The sequence below is a fragment of the Monodelphis domestica genome, chromosome 7 (assembly GCF_027887165.1).
Source record: "Monodelphis domestica isolate mMonDom1 chromosome 7, mMonDom1.pri, whole genome shotgun sequence".
Classification (NCBI taxonomy): domain Eukaryota; kingdom Metazoa; phylum Chordata; class Mammalia; order Didelphimorphia; family Didelphidae; genus Monodelphis; species Monodelphis domestica.
Window position 1 is genome coordinate 162,922,742 of NC_077233.1, and position 27,178 is coordinate 162,949,919.

Consider the following 27,178-nt stretch of genomic DNA (forward strand, 5'->3'; position numbering starts at 1 on the left):
CAAGACCATGAGGTGGCAACTAGAATAGTAAAAGAACCAGAAACTTACTATGAATTTTCGACTAATGACAATTAGTAAGAAAAAACAGGGATGTTTGCCCTGAAGGAGAGAAGTCTTAGGGTGTTGGAGAAGGAAAAATGTGGTCCAAGGAACTATGATAGAAGTCTTCAAATAGTTGAAGAGAAAACATACTCAGACTTGGTCTTCTTAGCTCCTGGTGGCAGAACTAGTAAGTAGAAAGGCTAAAAGTTCCAGAAAATCTTGAAAAAGGAAAGGTTAAAGTGTAATGCAAATCGTCCAAAAGTGAAATGAGTATTTATCTCTTATGTCTGTGTGTGTTTGATGGTAATTAGTTTCCTCCGTTGGAGGTCATCAAATGAAGCCTGAATGTCTACTTGTCAACAATATTATAACAGGGATGCTTGTTTACTTTCATGTACATAAAACTAAAGAACTTCCAAAGTCCATTCCATTTCTTAAATTCTTTTTTTTTTGGTAGGGGATGGAGAGGATGGTAGAGGGCAGTAAGAAAGGGGGGGGGAGGAATATATATATGTGTGTGTGTGTGTGTGTGTGTAGTGCCATGGAAAATAAAGTTTAAAAAGGGAAGTGCTTCTAGCCCTCAAAACATTGGATTTCAAAGATACATTTAAGTAAAAGATATGTCTTCTGCAAAAATAATCTCAAGGTACAAGTCTTAAGACACCTATCAGAAGTTTTCACTGGTTTCTCATTGCCTCAACTACTCTGTCTTACTTAAGACCCTCTATGATCTGATTCCTCTTTTCTTTTTTATTGTCATTTTATATTATTCCTCTTCAAACTCTCCATTCCAGTCTCTTCTGATTTGATAACAATTCAACAACCATATATTAAGTGGCTACTATATTTATTTAAGGTATTGTCCCAAGCCCTGCAGAAAGTGGATTAAAGACTACACTTGAGATTTCACTGATACAGGGAACTCTGGGTAAGTGCGCTTCTTCTGATGCAAGTTAGTACACACCCCCACCCCCACCCACAACTTATAGTCTTAGAGAGTTACCTAGAGCACTGAGAAATTTAGTCATTTTTCATAGCTGGAAAGCACTGAACAGAAGATGGGATGTGAAATCTAGGCAACTAAATCTTGAAGCCAGATTGTGGATGGCTTTAAACAGATGTGGAAAAAACACTTGCCTAGGCTGATTTCATACTTCTGGGATGAACAAGTAAATTGTATTGAAAGTGGGATTGGGAGGAAGAGGAAGATGAAAGAACAGGTATGAATGAATATTACTTTGGGGTCATGATATTCTTCATGGACTGCAACAATCAACCACTGAGCCTTACTTTATTACAGTGGCTCTCAAACTTTCCAAGGTTTAGGGATACCTTTAAGGATCAAATTTAATTTGTCAGTGACTAGTAGTAGCCATTCAATCAACATCTGTTGATTGATTAATTGATAAAATATGATAAAAATGAATAATTGTCCATTGGTCATGCTTAGTAGATTTTCAAGCCTCTTTTAACAACCTCAAATGTTCATTGCTTGGGGTCCTTTGCTTTACAATTTAAACAAATTCATACAGAAACCAGAATTGCTGACCCTGTTTGCTTTTCGGATTGAACTCCTCCGAGAAGAGATAAATAAGAATCTGCCCCTATGTAATATACAGACACAAACATAGTAACATCATTGCCATTAATAATAATTTAATTATACATACTAATTGTTATATCTTATATGCTCTAATGAAGGCAATTTAGCCATCTTTTGCCATTAAAATATGAGGATGCTGTGAAATTGCAATTCAAGGTGACAAGATTAATGACTCTGGCTGACAAAGTGGATTTATATCTGGAAAATCCAGACAGCCTATTTGGTGTGTTTTTGCAGGGAATATTTATGGGGGTTTTCTTCTCTTTCTTTCTTTTTTTTTAAGAGAAGGCAGAGGAAAAATTCCTACCACTACTATTGAGTTTCCCCAGTGGCATTTGGGGCACTAACCCTTCAAAATTAGCTACCAATCAACCCCAATTCCTCTGGTAACCATTGTAATAACATTAACATGATGAAGTAATGGGATATTAATGTGGCCATAATAGGCATTTCCATAGGAGTTCCATTGTAATTGAGTAGGTTAATAATGTACTGTAATCTGGGCTTGGCAAGAGTGATGTATGATACATGTAGAAAAGCAGGATTCTGATAGCTTTCAGCTTGTAAGTCATTTACTCCTTAAAAAGAAAGGGAGAAACCAAAAAGAAGCAGGTGCAGGAGTGAACAAGTACTCCCAAGCAAACTGAGCTCAGCCGGGTTTCAACCCATAATCCTCCTGGCATTTAGAAGCAGTGTATATATTTAGCTTTTTTTTCCTTTTAATTTAAATCTTCAATAGATTTTTGGCAGTTAGTTCTTAGGATATTTATTTATATGGTTAAATATGCATCAGGTAGTTTATTCATTTATGTGGCTTTTCCTCTATAAATATTTAACAAACTGTAATTATAGATGGCAGCGAATTGGGAAGTCAGCCACAGTGGCATCAGTGATACTTTGAAAAGAAATGGGGGATGGGGGGAGGAGAGAAACACTGAAGAGCTGGCTATTGTTTGAAAGAAATAAAGGAACTGGGCCAAGGACCTGGAAAGAAAAAAAAAAAGAAGGGATGTGGAGGTGGGAAAGAAAAAAAACGAAAAACAAAAATGCCTTTGAAAAGCCTGGCTATGCAGAGGCTTTCAGTTGCGTTCAAGAGGATACCTGCAAATAACCCTGGTTTGAACTCTGTTGAAAGACTGAGAGAGAGAAAAGAGCAAGGCCTTTGTATAATTATTTATTCCAGCAAACAACAGCACATGGCCACACAGAGCCCTCCTAGTCCCTGAGCTAATATTTGGAAGCCATTGTAACTCAAGGGCAATTTCTAAACCTTCCTCCTCCCTCCAAAATGAACAGCAGTTAGAGGCAGAGGGGGGAGAGAGGAGTATAGAGAATGGCAAATGGAGGTTTCATTCATATGAAGACAAGAACAGTGATGAAATTCCATGTTGCCCATGGCAGGCAAACAATTGGGAGGAAACTGCATCAGCTTTATCCCAGCAATGCCTGACAAAGAGAGGATGCTACTAGGTGCTCCCATATGTTTGTTTGTTTGTTTGTTTTCAAAAAGACATTCTGTTGTTTTTGTTCTCTTTTGTTTTGGTTTTTTTTAAACATAACTGTCCCTATTTTGGTAATGCTTTAACAAGGAATGCTGTTACCCATTCCAGTCATCTTAATCCTCTCTGTAGGGAAATTTTTTTTTTCCATACAGTTTAACAAATATATCAAAGAATCTAAACTTTATCCTTCCTACTGACAAGGTCCCTTCTATAGGGCCCTTCCAGAATTCTGTAACGTTAGTCTCTAGACTGTGCTTAATTTAAGTGTTATAGCCTATATAATAAGGCCATAATGGATTCCTTGCCAGGTACTGGGGCCTTCCTTTTCTCCACCAGCACTCTCAAACTACTTTGTGTTTATTAATATGTCTACATGTTGTTCTCTTCCTACTCAGGTTAAAAGCTCCTTGATGGCAGGGGTTATTATTTCCACCCTGGTATCCCCAGGCCTAGCACAGCTTAAAAGGTGCTTAGGAAATGAATAAGGAAAAGAAAAAGCATTCATAAAGCACATACTATGTGGTACCAGGAACTGTGCTAAGGACTGGGGATACCAGTACAAGCCAGCAAGGAAGCTACATTCTAATGAGGGATGGCTACCCACACTAAAGAGAGCTAGAAAGGGAAAAAAGAAGAGTGTGCCCTCTGTTGCATGGGTTCAAAATAGCCAGGAAATGGCTTACAAATCAGAGAAAATACTCATCCATCAGGGTCAGGGACTCTTGAGTTAGAATCTAGATCACAAGACCCCAGACAAAGGATTTAAATAGCTTTATCTTTTCCCTTATACTTTCATTTGAAACCTGATTCTCTAAATCTTAAAAACAGCTCCTCTCCCTAAAACAAACAAACAAATAAATAAGTAAAAAGGCAGCTTCCTAGGACATTGTTTTAATTTTAATTATATAAAAACTTTCAATTATTTAGAGTCTAACTGTCCAGTGGGCAGAATATCTCATCTCTTACTTTCCTCCATTCGTTTCACCCAATATTTCAGTGCATATTATTAGTTTTATTAGTCCTCTAGTTAAGGAAGGAAGGAAGGAAGGAAGGAAGGAAGGAAGGAAGGAAGGAAGAAAGAAAGAAAGAAAGAAAGAAAGAAAGAAAGAAAGAAAGAAAGAAAGAAAGAAAGAAAGAAAGAAAGAAAGAAAGAAAGAAAGAAAGAAAGAAAGAAAGAAAGAAAGAAAGAAAGAAAGAAAGAAAGAAAGAAAGAAAGAAAGAAAGAAAGAAAGAAAGAAAGAAAGAAAGGAAGGAAGGAAGGAAGGAAGGAAGGAAGGAAGGAAGGAAGGAAGGAAGGAAGGAAGGAAGGAAGGAAGGAAGGAAGAAAGAAAGAAAGAAAGAAAGAAAGAAAGAAAGAAAGAAAGAAAGAAAGAAAGAAAGAAAGAAAGAAAGAAAGAAAGAAAGAAAGAAAGAAAGAAAGAAAGAAAGAAAGAAAGAAAGAAAGAAAGAAAGAAAGAAAGAAAGAAAGAAAGAAAGAAAGAAAGAAAGAAAGAAAGAAAGAAAGAAAGAAAGAAAGAAAAGGTAATGTAGCTCTGGATTGGTTGAGGAGGTAAAGGAAGGTTCCAACAGGTTAGATGACTCCTTACAATGAATTTATGGAGGCCATGATTGAGAGTCCCAAAAGATGGACAGACAAAGATGGGCTGCAATTTTGGTCACTTATTAAGCATTTATTCAGTGCCTACCCAAAACCCAGGAAGGAAAATCTAGATGGCTAGATAGTCAGTATTATCAAATGTTGCTCAGAATTCAAGAAGGATGAAGATTGGGGAAATTCCATCATATTATAATAATATATATTCAATAACATAGATAATAATATTTTCCATAGAAATTTCACAACATTATCATGAAAGTAAAATGAGAAAAAATTTTAATGTATAAGTACAAGAATAAAAATTAAACATATAGTTTATTAGCTTTAATAGTATACTATCAGCTTAATAATAGCAAAATATTGCTTTGCTAATTTTTTGATAGTGTTAAAATTGGCAAAAATGAACTTTCTTTTTTTAATGTCTTTTATGTTGCTCTTGGTCTTTATTTATTCTAAGGCTTGATTAGGAAAAATTTGGAAGTTCTATTAAAGTGACTGATTCCTGAATTGAATGCTTTTTTTTAAGGTACTTTGTATTATTAAACTCTATTTTGGTCTTCTTACCTTGTGTTAAGAACCACAAATTTCTGCTTTTACTAAATTGTTAAATAAAGTTATAACAATTTTTAAAAATATACTTTCCAGGGATGTACGCATAGATAATGAGATTGATGCATGCATTACTAGAGCTAGCTCAGTGCTTGGAAGGTTCCAAAAAATGTGTGGGAGAGAAGAGGTATTAGGTTGACTACAAGAGCCATTGTACCGACCCCATTACTGAACGTCTCCAAAATCTTGGAGAGTATATCAGCATCATGTTAGAAAATTGAACCACTTCCATTTGAATTGTCTTGGGAAGATTCTGAAGATCACTTAGCAAGATAGGGTACCTGATGCTGTGGTTCTTTCCGGAGCTAATCTACCAACCTTTCAAACTCTACTGAAGAGAGACCAACTCTGATGGATTGCCTATTTTGTTTGAATGCCAAATGTATATTTACTGAAAAGACTATTTGCTCACACAAGGCAAGAGCTCACAAAGAGGTGAGAAGAAGCAATTATAAGACACTCTCAAGGTGTCTCTGATGAATTTTCATATAAATTGTGAGACATGGAAAACACTGGCACAGGACCATCTGACATGGAATGCCCACATCAAAGCAGAATTGAAGTAGTTCAAAGGAAACATGAGATGCCCAAATGTAGAGATATCTCCGCTCCAAATATTTACAAGAACTCTTTGTGACACTGTTGTCCTGAGCTCATATTAGTCTGATCAACCACAGTCAGACACAGTGTACATTGACTTCAACATCATGATGTCATTTTGTTCTTCTTGGAGTATGAAGGAGAACAACTAACTGTTCAACAAAGTATTCCTGGGTCATATTCATAAATGTGAAACTGTAAAATTGAGAAGTATTTGTACAAATTTAAACATATTTTCATTTATTTTAGGTACTCATACTTTTTCTCCTCAACCCTTACCTTCCACAGTAGAATCAATGCTGTATATTGATTCTAAGGCAGAAGAGTGGTAAAGGCAAGGCAATGGGGGTTAAGTGACTTGCCTAGGGTCACACAGCTAGGAAGTATATGAGACCAAATTTGAACCCAGGACCTCCATCTCTAGGTCTGGCTCTCAACCACTGAGTCACATGGATGCCCCCACACTAATGCTTTTTAAATTAATAATCTTTACATTCTCAACAATCTTTTTATCAGTTCTAACATGTTTCAGTTCTGTCTCTCTCTGCTCAAGGAAAAGGTCAATTAGTGGTTAATAAACAGACTAAAGGATATAGCAGAATGTCTGGGGCATCTACAGATTTGTAATCTGCTAAAAAATAAATGATCATTGGGATTAGCAACATGTAACCCTGGGCAAATCACTTAACCTCTCTAAACCTCAGTTTCCTTATCTGGAAAATGGAGATAATAACACCTTCCTCAAATGAATATATTAAGAATAAAATTAATAATATGAGCCTACATATACCTTGGCAATATACCTGAGAGTCAACTCACCCACTGCAAAAAGAAGCATTTCCACTGGCCCTTCACTGCAATAAGAATGCTACCCCAGGTATGCTTGGCCACCAGACCCAAGGTTTATGAATAAGAGGGTTCTTTGCAAACCTTAAAGCTTTATGTAAATTATTATTATTAATTATTGTAATTACAAATGCTTTGTCTACCAGACCATATTGGTATTTGAGAAACAAACCTATAAATTCAGCTATACTGCTCCTTCACTATACCTCTTGCCTTTCCTCTGTGTATTTCCTCCTCCTAAAATGTTTTCTCCTCCCCAGTCCTCTCTCCATTCCATCTCTCTAAAATTTATCTTTAAGGGTCACTTTTTCTGCAAAGTTTACCCTGTCCACACCAGAAGCCACAATTCTTCTACCTTGTTCCCCAGTCCTCCACTGTGAGCCAAGTCGAAGCTATCCTGCTAGCATTATCATGACATCACACTCTCAAAGTCCTTACCCTTCCACTCCTCTCTATCTCCAACCCTGCCTGCTAGGGTCTGGACCCTGAGGAACAATCATCTCTTCTCCCAGTGAGGCTACACCACACTTTTCAATGGTCTGTTTTGCCTCTGCCAATCCCTCTAAAAGAATTTAATACAAGTGCAAAAAAAAAAACTTAATTAAGGCTCCATTTAGGACTCATGACGTACAGCCTAGCATTGCTAATCTCAGTGTTGCTCTATATCAGGGAGATGAGGAACATACTACCTCTAAAGATTTGTTTTAATGATTATCAGATTATCACACAAAGGACAATGAGGAGGCTCTCAGAGGGTCTGGGCAGGTTGCTGCATCTAAAGAATGAGAAAGATTGGAGAATAGCAGTAAAAGACATTATGAGGAATTATGTGGCAAGAAGAGAAGATGGGTTGGCCATGTGGCAAGAAGAAATGACTAATGGAACAATAATTGCTTGGACCCTGATAATGTCGGTAGAAGGTGAGGAAGGCTTTTAGAAATCCAAAAGATAGACCTCTGGTAGTGAATTTATGAGAGGGAATGATTGAGAATTCCACAGGACAGACAAGCAGAGAGATAGGTGACAATCTGTCCTTCAGTAAGCCTTTCTTAGGGGGTTAACTCATCTCATGGCATTTTATTAAGTGCTAGAGATACAATGAAAGGTAAAAGATAGTGCCTGCCCTGCATCATTAGAGGGAACTCCCAAGCCACTGAGATCACAGTTCCATTTGAACATCTGAGAACTATTTGATCTCCCCCCTAGATGGTTAGCATCCTAGAGTCAGGATCCTTTTGTTTCTCAGCAATTATTTGTTGATTTGTTTGTTTAAAGACTGGATCTTTGATTTCACTGGAAAGCTGGATGGTGACAACTCCCAGTCAGGGAAAAATGCTTCTGCCAATGAAATATCGGCCATTGGTTGAAGCTTCCTCAATCCAGCGAGAAGCCTCAAAGTAGGAAGATAGAGGAAGGATAGAAGTTCTGTATGTCGCGAGGAGGGTGGCGGAGCCAAATTAAGAGATATGAGGTGGCAGGAATGAGTCAGAAATCCAGGCCTTATTAATTATCAAGGAGCCACAGCAGAAACTCCGATTGGTGGACTACTCAGAAAGTTTATACCCGTCCAGTGATCCAGATTTAATACCACACAGTTCAGAGATATGATAGAGAAAAGAGAGTGCCTGGCCGAAGGCCAGGTCCCAGGTGGGAGAGGTAGATCAGGAAAGGAATCAAAGATGGAGCTTGGCCAGAGGCCAAGCTCCAGCAAGGACAGGCATCAGTGAGAGCTGAGATCCAAGTGAGGAAGAGAAGAGGAAGAGAGGCAGAGCTTGCTGTGGCTCGGTATTTAATCTCTTTGATATGACACAATACATAGGGATGATTATCATTGGTTAATGACAAGGTATAGGTGTGGTTTCTCTTAGCCAGGTGAACACAAAGAAACTTGTTTTCCCACCTAACCTGGGGGAAGCTGGGGTCAAGGGTCAGAGGCTTTCCTAGCCATGCACAAGACTGAGCATGCTCAAGACTGAGCATGCACAAGACTGAGCATGCTCAAGACTGAGCATGCTCTCTTCTAAACCACTCTGTACATACTAACTGTTTCCCTTGCCCATAGCTATGGGTGGACTGCTACATCGGTCATCTTAAAAACTTTCCTGGAGTCCCAGAGAAGTTGTGATTTGCTCAGGGTCACATAGGCTGTATATATTAAAGATGGAATTTGAACTCAGATCTCTCTAATTCAAGTCCTGCCCTCCGCTCAGAAGACCTGCATTGGAATTCTAGCCTTTGTCCTTCCTTGTTGAGTTTATCATATGTGTTGTTTGGTATTATCGTTATTTGTATATTTCATATATCCCCTTACTATAATGAACTCGTCATAAGACCTGGTATTTGTCTTATGCCAGCTTTCTATCTCCTCTAGGACCTAGCACAGTGCTCTTGACATGATAAATGTTTAATAATGTTTATAGGATTTATAATTGCTTAATCTTTTGGAGCTGGGGTTTCCTCACTTCAAAATGATGATAATTCAGCAGTGAAGGAACAAAAGAGAAATGAATGTCATGTTGGAGAACCTGGTTTCAAATACTGGTACAGCCATTATCTGGGTGACTTTAGTCACATCTTTTAATTCCTCTGGACCTCAATTTCTTCATCTATAAAATATGAGGTTTGGACTAGATTATAACTGAAATCTTTTCCAGCTCTAAATCTGAAACCCTACTTGGTATACATCCTCACAGAGACTGCTGTTAGGATCAACTCAAGTAATATATGTAAAGCACTATATGTAGCTTGTAAAGTGCCTCACAAATGTGAGTTACCATTAATTAGTGCCTACTTTCTTACCATGCTAACTTTTCAACATTTACATGAGAGAAGAGGAGGCCAGAGAATTAATATGACATAAGTTTCATAGAAGGATGGACTAGGAACTGGGGTTTAAACATGTTTAAAAAAGAAAAGCAAATTATTCCAAAGGCAAACACAAAGGTAGCATACTAGATGCTAAAAAAAAAGGCATTGAATATAAAGCATCTCCCTCCTGTTTGCGGAAGTATCTCCTGTCCCCTTCCCTTATTCTGGGTTACCCAGAGATATAATTTATGATGGGTTCACAAACAAAATGGTCAATGGTTCAGTACAAACCAAACATGAGCAGACACATTTCTAAATCCAACCGTCATGCTGCTTACACAATCTGTTGATCCATTGAACAAATATATGTTGAAAGATTAGGCGGGAGTTGACTGCCATTCAGTAAGATAAATGTAGAGTAGACTCATTTTCCGCCTGAGTTAATGCTTAAGGATTTGTATGAGAAGTGGGGGGTGCAGGGGGGGGGGGGGGGGAGGATGGGAGGAAGGGAAATTCCAGTCACCTAGGTCTTTGGAATGAGATTATCTGGCCAAGGACCTCACACAGAGGCAGTTACCAGCCATCTTTCACACACTGAACTGTCTTTCTCTCTTATTCTTTTATTGTGGAAAAAAAAATCCGAGGAAATAAACCAGTGCTCTAGGAGCACTTGCCTTGGCTATTCAGGCCTTGTTGATGGAACGATAGGAGACAGAATGTTTTATATAGTTCAGTTTGAGATTTAAAAGGGGGAAAAAAAGAGTCAGCCTGTCATAAAGGCTCATTGTTACACAGCTGTCTCATAAAAGGGCTGTGAACCATTAAGCTATAGTGAGAACGGAAAGCCTGAAGCTGGAAAGGCAGTGTTCACGCTGGTGTGTCCAATGCCATCCCCTGGCAGAAAGCATGTATAACCTTTATTCAACTCTTACTTGTTGACACTTTCCTCAATTAGGGTGTGAGGCAAGTCTTCTGGAGTTGCATTTGTCCAGCTTTGCTCAGCTGAAAAAAAGACAGCACTTCACTGTTATTGATCCTTTTCTAAGTGTTTGGGCTTTACAAGAATGCTTTGTTTCAAAAAGGGGGTGGGGGGAGGGAAAAGAAAAGGGTAGAAAAAGGAGGAATTCAAAAGAAACCAGCCATTTGTACAACATGAGTGGAATTTCCTTGATTTGTAAACCTGGGGCATGGTTACAATACAATCCTGTAACCATGTGGCACTCTTGTTTAGCAAGCTGAGAACAATTTTCAGAGGCATCCAACAACTCAGACCTGGTTGGGTATATATTTGAAAAGAAAAAACCACTGAGAGCTCAAAAGACAGAGAGAGAGAGAGAAAGCTTTTGACCCACTAGAATATATGTGCTATTAAATGTACTTGGAGGCAAGTTGATTTAATGTTTATTGAATGCCTATAAGGTACATGGCCCTATAACGGACTGTTGATATTAAGAGAAAAATTGTGGTCCTTGTTATTCCAGTAGAATGTATGTTCCTTGAAGGTAGAATCACTTAGTTTTTGACTTTTTATTCCCAGAGCCAGGCACCTAGTAAGCCCTTAATAAATGCTTGCTAAATGTAATTGTCCTTACAGGGTTTATCTAAGGGAGACATAGGGAAATGTAAAGAATAAAATATATTTTTAGTGAATTGAGATTTCTCTCTCTCCTGAAGCATGGTGACAGATAGAATCTAGTTGAATTAATTTCAACAGACACTTATTGAATGCCTACTGAGCGCAATGTCCTGGAGGGAGCTCTGGGAATATAATTTAAAAAAAAGTGTTTTCCTAAAGGAATATATATGGTAGATGTAGTAATGGCCTGAGTTTGAATCCTGGATTTAATACTTACTAGTTGTATGATGTTAAGTCAGTCTCTTAACCACTCTGACTTCATTTCCTTATCTATAAAGTAGAGATAAAAATTCCTGTAGTACCTACCTTATAGGCTTGTAGGCCTCAAATGGGATGATTTATACAAATTTATACTTTTGCAAACCTTAAGACTATACATAAATAGTAATTATAATTCTATTGGAGGATAATACTTTATACGTAATAGATAGTAGGGGGTTGTGATGGTTATAGAGACAGTCAGAATTGGGAGTTCTTATACCAGAAGTAAATTAAGGAAGTGGTAGGGGGAAAGTGACGACACAAAGAACCCAAGGTAAAACTGGACCAGGAGAAGGTACAAGGGAGATAAACACAGAGAGGAGCACCATAGCAACAGGACCCTAGAGATGGTGGACAGGCTGTTGGAAGACCCCAACCTGAGACAAAGGACCTCATTCCCCAGGGAAGGGCAGCACATGTATGCCTTCATAGGTATCTGAGTCCAACTAAATATTGGTACCTTTGTGCAGACCCTTTAGTAAAGGCAATCACTAGGGGACAACTACGTTAAGAGATTAGAATGGCCAATCATCCAGTAAAAGAGATTGAGAAAGGACAGGGAAACAGGTAAGAGAACAAGATGAATATAGGAACATAGAAGGAATCCAGAGCAGGTAGGAATATATAAGATGGGTAGTGTGAAAAGTTCTAGCGAAAAAAAAGAATGGAGAAAAGACTATTCGATTCAATAGTAAAAAGATTATTGGTAACTGTGGTGTTATCCATCAGTCAGCTGTTGGGATCAGAAGCAAAATGGTAGGAGTTTAAGAAGTGAGTGGGTAACAAAGAAGCAAAGGCAGCAAACATAAACAATCTTTGTAGGAGTAGTTAGGGGTTTCTTTTTGGCACTTCAGTCCTCTCAGAGGAGAAAGGCTTTGTGGGCAGTTAGAGGGAAGAAGGCCTTACAGGAAAAAAGGGAATTGTTTTGGTGGCTGTTAAAGAATAGATTATTGTAAATAGAAATGATGGTCAAGGGATAAGTTCAAAATCAGTAGATGTAACAGAATCATAAAAAGGATAAAAATAAATCAGTGAATGAATAGATGAATAAGTGAATGAGTGAATAAAAAAAACAAGTAAATAGGTTTGCTAGGCTGAAACAATAGCAATAGATGGTGGGAGAGAGTTCAGGTATTGCTGGCTAATGAGGGACCTTGAAATTATTTTCAAGCAGGCACAGTATCCTTCACTTTTTTCGGTTTATTTGTTTTGTTTAAATGCCTCTAGCTGAAACATGTTAGAAACCAAACTGATCTACCCATGCCTCCCAGCAAGGCTTCCTCGGGTTCTCATTCATTCCTTTTTCTTCTCCTTTCATATATTTTCTGCCCTGACTCCTATCCAGGTCACCAAACAGAAGAGGTTAGTAATCAACACATCACACAGCCCACTACTTCAGGTGGTTTAAACTTCACTGTAGGTCTTAGCAGGCGTGAACGATGATGTTTGTACACCACTTGGGGAGTTAGAACGATTCCTTCAGCACAGCACCCATCCTCTCTTCAATTTCTCCTGTTAATAGGTCTATTTCTCAGGTCCACTTGTCTTGCCAGTAAAGCTAACTTTCTACCCAGCACAAGGCCTTCTCAGCAATGCTCTAATGTATGACCCTGCCTATCTGGATTTTATTTTATGCTGTTTGGTTTCTTTACCCAAATGTCAGTGACTGTATCTTAAATAATGTTAAACATCTGATCACTTCTCTTTTTGGAACAATAGTACTTGGCAAGCCCAAATTTTAACTACTAGGCAGGAAAGCTCCAATGTGGTTCTAATGAATTCACTGGAGACAGTTTGCGTTTTAAAGAAAACACATAAACTTGACCATCTGGATTAAGTTATAGTAGGTTATGGGGAAAGGATTTGTGTTTTGTTTTCTGAACTCCTGTCCATACCTCTTACTACATATGTCTGGTAATGCTGTATTGGGTATAGTTGGTGGACTCTGACTGGTGACAAGGGCTTCTTTTGTCAAGCTTCTCTCTTTTGACTATCAAACTTCAGTAATAGGTGAATAATGGGGATTGGAAAGGCTCACTCGATTTACACTATCCAGTCGTTTGTTGAACAGCCTCTAATTCATAGCCCTTTTCCTCCCTTTCTGCCCTGGAGTAGGAAGTGTGCATCTACTAACAAATCACAAGTTGACCAGCAAAGTGGCCCCATTCTCAGAAGGCTCCATTTTAGAACGTAAGGCATAAGAGAACCTGATGGGCCTTTTCACTTTGGGGGAAGAACCTGGTCCTGGTTCCTTTGCCTAATGTAGACACATTATTAATTATTAAAATTAACATAATTAATGTGGATACATTGTATACATATGTCATAGAGTTATATTCTGAATGGATCTGAGCCCAGCCCACTTTGGCTAGAATTCTAACTGGCACTGGTAGGACTTGGATGAATGGAGAACAAAGAAACTAAAGAGCTGGTTGTGATACCTTAGAGAGAATAAAAGTCTATACCACTAGCCAAAAAACAAAACAAAACACTCATTCTGTCACAGTAACCCCATTAGTACCATTAAAAGAAAAGGGAAAGGGAAAAGATACAGCCTAAATTCTAAATGCCTGAAAAGATCTGCCTCGATGGTCCAAAGTTATCCCGTTTAAGTTAATATCATGTTGTAAAAAGCAACTTAAAGGAGGTGAGTGTTTCTTCATTAGGTGAAGGTGAAAACTGTGTGTCCTCTTGGATATGAATGGGAGAAAAATTAAGCATATTTTTTAGAATATTGAGGCCCAAAGTCAAGTCTTAGATGTTATTATTAGAGATTGAGACCTGGAAAGAATTTTAGAGGTCATTGAATCTAAGCTCTCCATTTTTATAGATAAAGAAATTGAGGAACAGAGAGGTTCAGGTAGCTAGCTGGGACAATGTTGAGAGTGCTGAGCCTGGAGTTAGGAACACCTGAATTCAAATTCAGCCTCAGGCTCTTATTGGCTATGTGACCCTATGGTTAACTTAAACTCTGTCAAATGTTTCCTTGGATGTAAATAATAACAGTTGGTTGTTGAAATGATAAAGAGACAATATTTGTAAAATGATTAATACAGTGCCTGGTGATGGTTCACATCCCTCCCCTTGTAGAGTAACTTGCCTAAGGTTATATATGCAACATTAGACAAAAGACTTCAACCGTTACAAATGGTTTTTACATGTAATTAGAAAAAATAAAATATTCTTAAAAGTAAAAAAAGAAAAGATTTGAAGAGTCCTCTGACTCTAGAAGCAGTGTTTATTACTCCATACCATGCAAAGTGTATACTATGACTTACTATTTTACTATTACTTCCTAGAACTGTGCTAAGAAATGCAAAATTGAAACAGTGCTTGCTCTCAAGGAACTGATGCTTAGTTTCATTTTTATACTATTTGAAATCCTCCTCCTCAAATCATTTGGTAAATCCTAGTAATAAGGGAATTTATAAATAGTTTATGGTTTTGTGTTTTTTTCCTTGTTTTATTTTTCTACATCACACATTTTTAGGTTCTGAAAGAAAAAAATATATATTTGAAGCACCAAAGTGGAAAGTTAACTAGACAGTTCACATTTTGCATGTTTATTAATTTTTTAAGATGCAAGAACTTCTCTTTATTATTCATTCAATAACTGAATATATTGAGAAAGAGACAGAAGAGAGAGAGAGAGAGAAAATGAAAGAGAAAGAGACACATAACCATATAGAAAAAGAGGCACCAGATATGCTAGGACATTTTTAGAATTTGCTCTATACTGTTTGGCCACAATTAAAAGCCTGGTGAAAAACTCAGCTTTGATACAATGGTCTGCTGGATTTGAATTATTGCACCCATGGAGGAGCCCCACAGTATTTGAAAATACCTGAATCAGCGGAAGGAAAGGAAAAAAAGCATGAAGGCTGTATTTATTATGTCTTGAGACTACTCCATAGGTCACTGCTGCTCTCTGTATACACTGCACTGACCCTTAAAACTCCGGGAGCAGTTTATTCAGCTGTGATCTACAACCAGGAATATATGTGAGATGTCGTCTGCTTTATCTCACTGCTGTATTCATAAAATGGGCCAGTATACAGACAGAGACACTTCAGCAAGGATCAAAGAACAGTGAACCTGTTTTCCACCTCTACATGTTGGCCTCAATAATAATTTATGTGTCTCAGGACACAGGCTGAAAGAATACTCCTAATAGACTTGATGTTAACAAAGTGATTATGCCCACTCCACACTGTGGTAATTGGAAACGGAGCATAGAGAAACAATCCTATGTCTAGGTCATTATTTCACCCCATCCCAATTAGGATGTGTATATATACTGAAGTGCAATATAATCCTTTTTGTAATGGCCTCTGTCAACTTTTATACAAAGGGTTATTTGGGGTCACCAAGCTGTGATAGTAATGTAAACACAGGCAGCTTTCTTAAGGTTTAAAGTTTCTTCCTGAGCTGCCTAGCTTGGGCTTCTTTCTTGGGATGCTGAGGCCACCTGATCAGCTTACACACTTGAGCAGAAGTTGATTTACCTTGCTCTTCTTCACCTGGAAAACTTGACTCAATTGCTGCAAAAATTAATTTTCAGTGGGTCTCAGTGATGCTAGAGGTGGGTTTAAAATACTGTAGATTCTTTTTAGGGCAGCTTAAGCAAAAATGAAATCCAGTGGATACTTAGCCAGGTTTCACGCTCTAGTGGTAAACTGTAATACTTGTAAACTTGTTATTAAAGACCAATGTCTCCTGGGGACAAAAATGCCTCTGTGACATCTCTTTGTTCTCCTGGGTCCCATCAGACTACGATGGAATAGTCCCCTTTTCTTTGAGAAAGAGGAGATGTAAGGTCTCCTGACAGCCAAGAAGTCAATGGTTTGAGGGGGTATAAGGAGGTCCAAGAAAATCTTGCATGCTCCTTCACTGAAGGGTATAGAGTATAGTCTGAGGACTCTGAAGGAACCAGTTCTCATTCAATGACTATCAAACTTCCCTTAGAGTTCCTCATCTCCTTCCCTCAACCCACTTATGAAATTTTCAACTCTCAAGCTACTTCAACTCTACCCACTGTCACAGGCATAAGATAAAGTCATTCATTTCTTGGACCCTGAGGCCTTAAATACACAGTCCTCCATAGACACCAATCACCAGTGATCTGCCACACTTGAAAGATCTATTAATTCTTTGATGAGACTCCTGCTGGTGAAGGCATGATTCTTGTCCTCTACAAAAACCCTACTCAAATGTCTTACCATGGAATAGAGGTGGCACTAGGCTGCCAAAGGTAGACAATACACAATAAGTGCTCATCAGTTCTATCAACCTGAATGGGCTTCAGATAGGTCCTGGTCAGAGTACAGTAGAAATAGAAAGACTTCTGGGCTCTGGGGTCAGAGGACCTGGTTTAATTCCAGCCTCTAATGCTTATTTCCCAGGCAATCATGACCAAACCACTCAAACACCTGAACTTCAGTTCCCACAACTATAAAGTGATATTGAAATAGATATGGCACTGGAGGCACTTTCTAGCTTTATGTTTATGATCATATGACTTCCGTCAAAGAAGGAACTAGTTAAATATTGAGGGAATTTTGATCACCAATACATTGGCAATTAGATGAGAAATTCTTTGGTCATCAAAAGCCATGTTCCAGAATCATGTGTGACAAAATGATTTTTGTAAACATTTCAGTATAGATACTACATATGGTAATGCCATTAAGATAAAGAGATAGGCTAACTTTAGAGTAAGAAAGATTTGTGTTCAGAACCTTTTTTCTCTTTAAACACTTACCTTTTCTCTTAAAGTCAATACTAAGTATCCAAGGCAATTCCAAAGCAGAAGAGTTGTAAGGGCTAGACAATTGGGGTTAAATGACTTACCCAAGGTCACACAGCTGAGGTCACACTGGAACCCAGGACTTCCCATCTCCAGGACTGACTCTCTATCCACTGAGCCACAGCTGCCCCTTCAGGCTCTCTTTCGATACATACTGGCTATGACTTTACTTCCCCTTAGGGAACCCTCTATAAGTCACACATCAGTTGTTCTAAATCGGCAGAGGGAGTCCCCCTACCCAAGTTCTCTATTTCAATGAAATCAAAGGCCCAGACATTCCCATTCCCAACATTACCCCCAATATCTCAGAGATGCCATAAATCCCAACTAGGTTCTAAGGCAATTCCATGGAAAGTCTTTGAAAGCAGAGCTCTGTCTCCTACTATTCTTATTTAGTAGTAGTGACAACAAACCCTGAGCTTTGTGACCAGTGGGAGTAAATCTTCCTTCATTTGTAAGAACCTCTTGTTTCCTCCAAGTTTTTATCATGTACTATGATGCCAAGAGGGTGACAAACTTTGGCAGAGAGGTGAAATGTCATTAGGATAGAATCATCAGAGTCCTTCAGGAGGAGCCCAAAAAATACCAGATGAGGGAGAAGTTATTTCAGCAATGGAAAAGTAAATTAACATATTCCTCCCAAAAGAATGCCAGCTAATGGAATCTAGTTAATACCAACCTGACTAAAATAGGCATTAATGCAATTCTTATTTATTCCTTAATATAGTATAACTGGATAATGAAATTATTTCTTGGTCTGATTCCCCAAAAGCAAGAAAATAGTATAAAACAAGAACAAGCATTAAATGAAAGGACAATAGCTGACCATTAGAAAACACTTCCCCCTGCCCCCCCAAAAAAAGATGCTGAATAGCAGGTTTCTTTTGTCTTGGTTGTAATTAGATGTAGACGCTATAATAACACCATAATAACAATATTAACTAAAACATTTCTAAAGAATTTTAAATTTTACAAAGAACTTTACAAATATTAGTTCATTTGACCTTTCAACAACTATAATTACATCACTTTATAAAGCCCTTCCAACAGGCACAGGAGGTAAAGGTTGTAAAAGAAAATTAAATAGCCAGATTACAAGAGCAGACCATGACATGGGATGTTATCAGGTATAAATATACCTTAAATGCAGAAATCAACCCAAAATTTTATTAGCCACAAAACAGTTATTAACTTAATCCATGTTCTTTGGGGTTTCTTATCTCTTAGTAATTGTCCCAGTCTGCTTCAATTGCTTTTTGAGCAGAGGAGGAGAACCTAAGAGATTTCCGCAGAAAAATCAAACTATCCAATAATGCAAAAGGTATTTTATAGACACATGTCTTGCCCAAGAAAAGATTCTTTAGACCCTTAACTTGAGGGACATGGAGTAGAAGGAAGGAAGGAAGGGAAAAGAAGTAAAGATACCTTTGAATCAAGGTGGAGGTGTGGAACAAGGGAGGAACCCTTGGGAGGGTAGGAGGAATGATTCCTCCTTAGACCCAGCAGCAAAATGAAGGGGATAAATGATCTAGGAGATAGGTAACCTCCTCCCCAGTACCTTTAGTTTTTCAATTGAGAATGCCAGGACTATATCAGACAGCAGAATCACAGTATGTTTTACCGGATGGAATAGGGTATTATTCGGATGCATCTTATAGATTCTGAAATTGGTGCCTGTAAGCACCAGTTACCTTGGAATCTAAAAATTCCCATTAAGGAAAATTTTAGACATGGAGTTCCAATGAATCACACTAGATCAGACAATGACAGATTGAGAGGGGGAGAAAAACTGAAAGGCCATCTAGTCCAATTCCCTCATTTTATAGAGAAGAGAACAGAGGCAAGGGATGTTAAGTCAATCAGCATTTATTTATAAAAATCCTACTGTGGGCAAAGAACTGTGCTAAGCATTACATTTTAATGGGTGAGATGGAAAGTATAAGTAAAAATGTATATAGCATAAATGTAAATCAAATAAATTCAAATAGAAACCTAGTACTTAAATGCAGAATTTGGAAGGGAGAGCATTAGCAGTGGGGAAGTTGGGTTTGGAGAAGGCAAATCAGGCAAGATTTGGCTCAAAACAGCGATCGTGAGCTGTCCTCAAAAAAGAGGTACTCATTTGGGTGGAAGTAAAGAGGGATTGTACTCCAAATGTGTGGGATGGCCAGTACAAAGGTCCAAAGATGGGTGATAGAAGTACAGAGAGAAATTGCTGTACCATACTCCCTCTCTAGAACCTTGAAAAGGGATTAAACACCTCTCTTGGTCTCTGGAGCAAATGGGACATTTGTGAAGTTGGTTTATGATTGTTGTTTGTTTATTTTTCACTAGAAAAGATAAACAGACTCTTCTCTTCCCCCAAAAAAATTATTTGAAATTGGGAATCAATTTCTTAAATAAAAAGCAAAAGGAAAACCCAGGAGCAAGAAATCATATAAGCTGCAATTAAATTAAAGTTATTTTTCTAAAGGGAATCTTGAGGTCCTTGGGATAGTCAGGCAATTGATCAGCACTGAAGCGGTCTTATTGTTTAATTTCTGTTTTCTTTCATTTTGCTCCTCATAACACGAGTAGCTTCAGAGTGGTGCAATGGCCTGGACCTCCTAAGGAGCTGGAAACACGGGAAATAACTGGCAATGTTTTACTTTTGATGAAATGTCTTGCTCGTGGCGTATTTTCAGGCTTCATACCAAAGCAAAGGAAATTGCTACGGATAAACCTTAGACTTTAAAGTTGTGAAAAAAAGAAAGACATTTGCTATGTTTTTAAAAGCTCCTTTAAAAAAAGAAAAAGAAAAATAGCACAGCTGACATGTACTGAATAGTCTTGGCAGAAGAGGGTTCTAAGTTTTCCTTTATAGGATTTAACTGGGGAAAAAAAATCACACACCACCACCCCAAGCTGAAAAGGCAGCAATACGGGGCATATTTTGTTTTTGTGCTGTGCATCCGTCTGTTCAGCAAGGAAAAATAAAATCAATTGCAATACAAATAACTAAAATGGCAATGCCTTGTGGGAATAGTCAGAAGCAAGTGGTACAGCTTAAGGCTAAACTGGGAATGCAAATACTGTACCTTATCAAATAATTCCCTGAGTGCCTGAACCAACACATCATCCCTTTCTACACACTTCTCTACCCCTCCCACTAAAACACCCATCACCTCTTTCTAAGGCCTTGGTAGCATTACTAAGGACTCAAGATTGCTGTACCTCGCCCCACAACACCCCCTGAAGTGTGGTGCAATCTCATGCAACCATGATAGAATGTGCCAAGAAAGGATTTCTCTTCCAAAAGCAAATGTGATCATGTGGCACGTCAAAAAGGAGTGAGTACACATTTACTAAGTACCTGCTATGTACCAGGCACTCTGTTAAGCCCAAGGGATGCAAAGAAAGACAAAAAAAAAGTATGACCTCAAGGAACACACATTCAAAAGGGAGAGACTACATACAAGCAATTATGTGTAGATTAAGGCATCTGCAGGGTAAAAGGAGGAAGAGGAGGAGGAGGGTCAAGTTGTAAAGGGCTTCAAATGCCAAACAAGTTTTATATTTGATCCTGGATATAATGGAAACCATTGGAGCTTATTATGGCATGGTCAGCTTTGTGCTTTAATAAAGTCACTTTGCCATCTGAATGGTAGATGGACTGGAATGGCTACAAGAAACAAGGCAAGGAGACCAACCAAAAGGATGGGGGACAGTGACATTGCCCCCATCTCTCATTCAAACAACTCCTATGGCTCCCTACTGACTCTAAGATTAGATATTATTTCATTTTTATCTCATGCTTGGGTTTTATAATGTACATAATTATTAGTATAGTCATATAGGTATATAATTTATATATACGTAATTTATACATATCCTAATTATATACATGTTATATAGAGTATATATTCAAAAATGTTTTCCAGATAAGGGTGCACAACCAAAAAAAGTATTTACTCAGGAGACTAAGCCCTCATCTCTTTACATAAGGGCAGGGCAGATAACAAGTGTATTGTCTAAATAGATACAAATTTTGTAACATGGAAGCTGTGGTGAATAGAATTATGGGCCATAGAATGTGTGGAAATGATATTAATTCATATCCCTTTTTGACTCCCCAAATATACTTTTGATTTTAAAGCTAAAATGTTTTCATTTTAGACTGAAGCTACAAACTGGCTTCTCCCCTTAGGCTGAAGCCAAGAGTAGAGTCCTCCCTCCTTTTGTCTACATCTTTAATCTTCCATAAGGATTGACAAGGTAGAAACAAGTTCTTTGTTTCATCTGTAAACAAGGATTCTCATAGATAACAAAGCCAATCAGCTAAGCACCTTGCTGAGAAACACCTAGCCCTGTGGGGGTAAGTGCACGCCAATAGTTATTCTCGACATCCAGAAAACCTGACTCTTGTCCTGATTGAGGTCTGAATCTTCCAATTAGAGAAGCTCAGAAAAGGGACCTCATAAAGAACATTAATTGACAGAGGAGACAAGTGGGCCCTTCTTCCAAGAACTGGGGACTTAGGAAGGTACATAGTCTGTCTCTGGCTGGGATGCTGCAGACTACTTGCCACTATGGCCAGCCTTTCTCTCCCTTTCTCTGGCCCACTTTTTGCTAATTAATAAAAAAGTATAAAATTAAGATAAGGTCTCCAGAGAATTTTAATCACAACAAAGGCCAGATAACAAAGTTAGTACTTTGCCTAGATTGGGCCACTAAGTTTTGATATTCAACTTACGAATTTCAGTAATAGCTTGCTTTTTTTGCTTCCGTTTATGTTGTAGTATTATAGGATCATCTGATTGAGAACTGAAAGGATCTTGGGTGCTATTTGAGTACACCTTGTTCATTTTGTAGTTGAAGAAGCTTATGGTTTAAGAAGTTATGGTTTGCCCAAGGACATACACCCTGTTAGAAAAATGTCAAGATTCAAACTCAGCCCTTCTGACTCCAAATCCCCTGCTATTCTCTGCCCTCATTATTTCCTTGATATTCAAAGAAGTAACTAAGCAACCACTGGACCCAGCTCCCAGAAAAATCAAGCCTGTACTCTGCTAAATATATACATTTCAAAGAACATTCGGCTGATCTTTCTGAAGTCTGTGGTATAATGAATGCTCAGACACTTGTAGAGTCACTTTTGGAGAAGCACAGCACTGGACTTGAAGTCAAAAGAAATCAAGATTCAAATATCACTTAGCTCTCAGGGTTGTTGTGAGAATAAAATAAGACAATATTTGTAAAGTACTTTACAAGCCTCAAAGTGCTACATAAATGATAGCTATTATTATTATTGTTGTTATACTTATTGCTATTATGCTCAAGGAATCAAAGAGATGAGCTAGGGAAAGTCAGACTTGGCTGGAAGCAAAGTAACAGTAAAAAGTATATGAGCAAGGTGGTTGTGTGGATTGAAAGCCAGGGCTAGAGGCAGGAGGTCCTGGGGCCAATCAAATCTGTTCTCAGACATTTCCTAGCTGAAATGGTTATCAACATTTCTTGTGTCAAAAACCAAAGTGAATCTAGGAATGAGAAGCATGATGGGGGTGGGGAAATATAACACGATTTTCAGTTTTTGAAAACTTTTATAGCAACTAGGTATTTCTAAACAGTGAAATATTACATTGGAGGCCACGTACAGTGTTTTCATGCAATCTGTAAGTTGTTTACCTCTGAGTAGAAGACCGTATCTTGAAGTCAAGAAAAGCTAGTTTTAAGTACTGCTTTTGACATCTGCCAGTTGTATGACTCTGGGACAAGTCAGTTAAATCTAGGAAACTCTTTGAAACTTTAAGTTAAAAATAATGTTGTGTAAAACCCAGTGGAGTTGCTTGTTGGCTATGAGAGGGAGTGGGAGGAGGGGAGGAAAAGAACATGAATCATGTAACCATAGGAAGATATTCTAAATTAATTAATTAAATAAAAATTTTCAGATAAAAAATGTGTTGATCTATATCAGTGGAGGAAGTTTTTGCCTTGTGAATCTACCATGTGAATGAAGTCATAGGTACAGGCAAAAGAATATTGTTTTATTTCCAATTTATCCTGTATATAGTGTGATTATAAATAGATATTTTCATGCTATCTCCCCCACATTAGACTGGGAGTCCCTTGAAAGGAAGGACTTTCTACAGTGCCTGGTACATAGTAGGCACTTAATAAATGTTTATTGACTGACTGACCTTCCTTCCTTCCTTCCTTCCTTCCTTCCTCTCTTTCTTTCTTTCTTTCTTTCTTTCTTTCTTTCTTTCTTTCTTTCTTTCTTTCTTTCTTTCTTTCTTTCTTTCTTTCTTTCTTTCTTTCTTTCTTTCTTTCTTTCTTTCTTTCTTTCTTTCTTTCTTTCTTTCTTTCTTTCTTTCTTTCTTTCTTTCTTTCTTTCTTTCCCTAAGGGATGGGATAACCATAGTCACTTTTGTTTTTAACCATTGTCTTGTCTAGGGAATGTAGTCTTGCAAAGGTCATAACAGAATTGGATTAACCCTCTCATTTAACCTTTCTTAAAACACAATGATGAATGAAAGCACCCTAGACTGGAAGTTAGGATTCAGAACAAAAGGAAATAGAATTGTTGATCTCTCTCAAGAGACAAGAGATTGGAAAGTGTTTATTGAAAAGGAGAAGAATGGTCTTCTGGCAACTAGCATTTACTTAATTATTTGACCAATGAAAAGCAAGTGATGATCTCATCCACAGGGGCTAGAAAGCAATCTGTTTTCTCTCCTGGGACTCTGTGAATGCTCTGTCAACTACTGAGTTCCATTTATGTTTGGGGAGTGAGCAAATTTCAATCTTGACTCCGACATCTGTTATGGTGGGGCCTTTGGTAAGATGAAACTTCTCTAAACCTTAGACTTTTCAGTTGTAAATTGGAGGTAATTACCCAGCCTCATAACAGTATGCTAAGCTGAGACAGAGACAGAGACAGAGATAGAGACAAAGAGAGACAGAGAGAGGAAGAAGAAAGAAAGAAAGAGAAAGAAAGAAAGAAAGAAAGAAAGAAAGAAAGAAAGAAAGAAAGAAAGAAAGAAAGAAAGAAAGAAAGAAAGAAAGAAAGAAAGAAAGAAAGAAAGAAAGAAAGAAAGAAAGAAAGAAAGAAAGAAAGAAAGAAAGAAAGAAAGAAAGAAAGAAAGAAAGAAAGAAAGAAAGAAAGAAGGAAGGAAGGAAGGAAGGAAGGAAGGAAGGAAGGAAGGAAGGAAGGAAGGAAGGAAGGAAGGAAGGAAGGAAGGAAGGAAGGAAGGAAGGAAGGAAGGAAGGAAGGAAGGAAGGAAGGAAGGAAGGAAGGAAGGAAGGAAGGAAGAAAAACAAAGATCACAAAATCAGAAATCGTGGCAAACATTGCCACTTTGGATTTCCATGGACGTAATGAACAAGGCTGCCATGCCACACATTTACAAATAAAATTGAATTAGAAATTTGTCCTGAATGACTGTGAAACTCTTCAAAGTGATTTTTATGAGTACTGTAGAAAACGAGTAATCAAAATTAAAAAATCTTTATTCAGCTGAGCATCTCCCTTCCTTTAGCCCCTTAAGGTGATGTTAAGGTTATATAGAATTAGACAAGCTATATAGGATATCATGAATGGTCAGAAGTGACATTTAAGTGTCCTGGGGACTGTAAGAGGTTTGAGGTCTTGGAAGGAAAATAAACTTGGAAGAGCTGCAGGATTCTACAGCAGTGGGGGATGGGCAAAAAAGGAACAGAACTTTGAAGAGGGGGGAGAGAGCTCATCTAGGCTGCTGGAGAGAGACTTCGTCAGGAAAGGCACACACCAGAGAAGTAGGCTTCAGCTAAATCTCCAACTCGGCGATCTCTCTCCTTATGATCACGGACCCCAAAATCCTCCCAAGAAGACAAGCCAGTGGACAGGATTGAATATATAAGCTGTCCATAAAGAAGATCTCCACCAGCCTCTCTGAACCCTGAACTTGGGAATACTCATTGTACAGCCAAGAAACCAGGGTTTCTTACCTTGACCCCAAGGGGTTCAGGTTGACCGAGACATGATCTGCCTGACTTTGAGGGGGAGGGTATTAGACAGTTACGGACACCTCCTCCCTCCTCCCCTCTTGAACCTCAATTTCCTGCTCTTTCATCTGCCCTGTCCCTTTTTCTGTGTCCCTCAAATAAATTCAGTTAAGAGGACTCAGAGACTGTCACCACAAGCCTCTTCAAACAAGATCCTCAGAGAACCCAGTAGTTAGGAGTTAAGGCCACCATAAGGGGAGGCTTGTCAGGGAGAGCTTAGGGGGTAAAGACAAACCCATCCTCCTTCTCTCCTTTGGCTTATCAACATCACCTCCTCATTCTGTCCCTGCCTTAAAAGGAAGAGCCTCCATTCCCATTCTCCCCCATTTCCTCTATTATATTACAGGACTTCCTCCCTCTTTCCCCTACCCTGATCTCCTGCAAATTATCTGGAGGGTAGAGTCAAGTCCCAATCTGATTTTTAAAGGCATCTTTCAAACTAAATTTTGATAGAAATACAGTTTTTAGGGAAATTGGTTTGAATAAGATCTCTCCAAACTAAAATTTCTCAAGGCATGCCCAAATGTAATATAGGTTCACAAATTTGTTGCTTGAAGAGACCTTATAGTTTATCAAACCCAATCCTCTCATTTTACAGTTGAAGCCCAGATAAATAAGTAATTTGATTTAAACCCAGGTCCTCTAGACTTCAGGACCATTGCTCTACCTACTATTATCATGCTACTTCTCTATCATTAATCATTATGGGAACACAGATTGGGTTGTCTTGTCTTTGGAACAAGAACAGTTTCTTAAAATCTACCCCAATAATTAGAGGATGGGGATGGAGGTAGCTAGGAAAAATGACTAGATAGCACTAGCTGGCTGTGGTGCCTTTGTAGGTAGGACCTTCCTGAAACTACAAAGTCAGCATCACCGCCCCACCCCTTCTCCAACAGCCCTGCCTGGTGTCCTTTGGGAATGTTCCCAGAACACTGGCATGCTACCTCCTTGTTAAGGCATGCTTCTTCTTTCTGTGACTACTTAACTTAGCACAGTGTTTGGCATATAGAGTAGGTACTGAAGAAATGCTTATTGATCTAACCACTGTCTCCTTATTTGTCTTCCAGTGTCATTCTCCCCAGAAGAATCTTTGAAGGATAGGCTGCTGCCCTCCATTGTAACTAAGTCTTCTCTGATGCTAACCACTACCCTCCTAAGCTCCCACATCCCCTATCCAGCCACACATATATTGGATTGTGCTCTGTGCTCACCCTCTCCCCTTTAATGGACCGAATTAGACCTAGGGGCAGCTCAGCTCTCTCAAGGTTGCTAGTTTATGAAAACACATCTTCCCAGAGCTTTCTTGGTCCTACTTCACAATCCTTGTCCAGCCCCACAATCAATCGTCCCACCTGATTAAACATCATTCACTTCTCTGTTAACTCCTGATTAGGAAGCCTGGTCTCTTGATTTTCTTTTGTTCACACATCTTCATGTACATACCAAACATGGTTGTGCCCATAGCTGCCTCTTAGAAAATGCTGTTTGATTAATTAATTGCCTTCAACTGCAGCTTGAATACCATTAGGGGATGGAAATTACAACCTTGGGTTTCTGGGTATTTTCTGTGATGCCTATCCGGAGAATCGGGCACTTAGAGAAGGGAAGCACTGTATAATAGCGTAGGAAATGACATCAGAGGACCTGTGTTTGAATTTTAGCTCTGCCACTATTTGCTCTAGAACAAGTCTCAGGCCCTCTCTCAGTTTCATATTCCTTATCTATAAAACGAGAGACTAGAAATGGATGACATCGAGGGTCTCCGTCAGCTCTAAATCTATGAGACATGAGAAGATTATGTATAATGTTAAGATCTTTTTCTGTCTTATGATAGTTAATAGAT

General features: G+C 38.4%; 1 long non-coding RNA gene across 1 annotated transcript; it reads left to right on the forward strand.

Annotated features, from left to right (window-relative positions):
- Nucleotides 1-10,447: 10,447 nt before the first annotated feature.
- LOC103104310 (uncharacterized) lies at nucleotides 10,448-26,724 on the forward strand. The gene is made up of 2 exons (XR_470213.2): nucleotides 10,448-10,515; nucleotides 26,403-26,724. It is a non-coding gene; the product is annotated as an uncharacterized LOC103104310 (long non-coding RNA).
- Nucleotides 26,725-27,178: the final 454 nt, after the last annotated feature.